Consider the following 2,730-nt stretch of genomic DNA (forward strand, 5'->3'; position numbering starts at 1 on the left):
GTGTTGAAAGAATTCCAACCGAAAGAATGGGAAAATATAATTGCAAGCCATGCATCTGAAAAAGGGTTGACATCCAAAAATACATGCAACATCCACAACTCATTAGCAAAATCATATTTGCCTGATTGGATAGTGATCAGTTTTTCACCTTAAAAAATTATGAACATAGATTTCATGTTAAAGATTCTTCTCTCTGGATAATGGTAAATTTTATGGTACACTTGGTTAGGGTAGACTTTGTAGTTATTTACTCCAACACTAATATATGTGGTGCTGTGAATTTACTTAAGACAAGCAAAATGGGTGGGCCTGATTCCATCAGAGCAGAATTGGAGAAAATGAAATTCCATGGTGTTTCAGCAGCTTTGCCTCTCTCTGGGACCTCCAGCCTGCACTTATTGATGGATGATCTTCTGGACACTGGATATTCCTAGACATCTCCAAAAACTGTCATCCTCCACATCTCACAGAAAAGTGGCATGTCCGTCTGTAGCTTGTCAACCCTGAATAACAGACAGAGACTCTAAAATATAACAATATGTATTCTAGGATGTGTATTGCAATTGAAATGTGTATGGGTGCATTCAGGTTGGTATAGGAAGATAAAGAATAAAGGAAAAATGAGGAGAGTAACATCAGCTGTTTAAGACAATTGTCCTGGGCTAGAAGGATCAATAACAGAGGGGACATCGGTGTAAAGTTGAACAGGCAGTTCCTGGGCAGATACACTGGGAGAAGTAATTCTTTTAATGTTGTGGTAGCCTTTGTGCAAGGTTACGGTTGTGCAGAGTCTCTTTATGATAATTCTTGCTATCAGGAATATGTGTGTTAGAACCCTCCTTCATGGCCTTACCCAGTTTCATTCATTAGGGTTTTAACACAAGGGGCTCCATCTTGATTCTGATAAATTTCACCAGCTCTTTCTAACACTACTTCTGAACAGATGACTCTGACTGTGCACGGAACAGGGTTAATTCCACATCCACATGCCATTTTGATCAAATAAGTTTATCCTTTTCACTATTAATTGCCCATTGCATTCCCAGAGGAGCCTACACACAACACAGTGGAGCATCCTGAGAAAATGGGGAGAGAAGGAAGTCCCATCAGCCTCTCCCACGTGGCTGCAGGAGTCACAGCCTGAGCCCCACCTGAGCTCCAGGAAAATGCCTCGAGCCCTGGAATGTAGACTACGGAGACCATCTGTTTCTTTTTCAGGAAGCAGGAAAAGCAAATAAAAAAGGGAGAACACTCTAAAGACAGAACACGGACTGGGAGCCAAAGGAGCACCAGGTCAGTGCTGATGCTGATTGGCTTTAGTGTCAGGAGAAGGGTCAGATGTGAAACCTGTGAGGTTCTACATGACATGGCCCTGGCCCAGCCTCTCTGTTGGCTGCGATCAGAATTCCTAAAAACTGTTCTAGTCAGGGAATCTCCCTGAGGTTTCTGTTCCAGGACTGATTGCAGAAAACTTACCAGGCACCTCTGAGTTTCCTCAGGACTCTGATGCTGGTGACCATGGTTGAGAACTTTTCATCTCTGTGTCAATCTGCATTTGGTGCATGTGAGAATAGGTCCTCGTATTAAAATGATCTTTAAAAAAATACGTAGAGATGACATTAGTACGCACAGAATTCTGAGCTTAGAGAGGTTCACTAGAGAAACTGTCAGAAGGAGATGAAGTCCCACATCCTGCCAGGAAATAGACTCCATCTGCACCTGCCTCTGGGGATGACTCCAGTCAGTGGCTCCTGAGCGCCCCCTGCAGCTGATTTCCCCTGAACATTTCTGCACGGAGGCTCACACAGACTTCCCCTCACTGTGTCTCTGGCACAGTACTACACAGCTGTGTCCTCGGCTCTCAGGCTGTTCATTTGCAGATACAGTGTGTTCTTGGCGCTGTCTCTGGAGATGGTGAATCGGCCCTTCACAGAGTCTGGGTACCATGTGCTACTACCACTATCACTACTAATACGTGAGACCCACTCCAGCTCCTTCCCTGGAGCCTAGCGGACCCAGCTCATGTAGTAGTCACTGAAGGTGTAGTAGTCACTGAAGGTGAAGCCTGTCCAGAGGCTGCACAGGAGAGTCTCATGGATCCCCCAGGCTGTACCAAGCCTCCTCCAGACTCCACCAGCTGCACTTCACACTGGACACCTGCAAACACAAAGAAACCCTGGTCAGAAACTGCCACACATATCCACTGTTTATCTCACTCTTATCCATTCACACTCAATTTTTCTATTTCTTCATGAATTACCTTTTAAAATAGCAACAAGAAAAACCCAGCTCAGCCATGGCTCCATGGTGAGTCCTCTATGTTCAGCCCTGATCACCAAATGAAAACACCTGAAAATCCCAGGGCTGGGGCTCCTCTCCCAGAGATGCAGGGTCAGGGCTGGGCTGGTTTTCATCAGCAGAGGGAGGGCTCTATTTGCATGTCTCCTACTATATAGGAAGCTCTGGGGTGAGAGGTCTGAGGAGAGAGTGCGGCTCAGAGCATGTGAGAGTGTCCTGGGGGAGATTTGTGACATTGATAGCATTTGGAAATTCTGGTTTCTTTTTTTTTTCTTTATTATTATTATTACTATTATACTTTAGGCTCTATGGTACATGTGCGCAACGTGCAGGTAAGTTACATATGTATACATGTGCCATGCTGGTGCGCTGCACCCACCAACTCTGGTTTCTTATTGTCAGTTTGTTTTGTGATAAACTTTAACTTTAAAA

The 2,730-nt window shown here is 44.7% G+C and overlaps 1 pseudogene; it reads right to left on the reverse strand.

Moving 5' to 3' along the window:
- Window positions 1–1,800: 1,800 nt before the first annotated feature.
- Window positions 1,801–2,306, reverse strand: LOC129027707 (Ig heavy chain V region 5A-like; annotated as a pseudogene).
- Window positions 2,307–2,730: the final 424 nt, after the last annotated feature.

This window comes from Pongo pygmaeus, chromosome 22, assembly GCF_028885625.2.
Source record: "Pongo pygmaeus isolate AG05252 chromosome 22, NHGRI_mPonPyg2-v2.0_pri, whole genome shotgun sequence".
In the NCBI taxonomy this organism is placed as follows: Eukaryota; Metazoa; Chordata; class Mammalia; order Primates; family Hominidae; genus Pongo; species Pongo pygmaeus.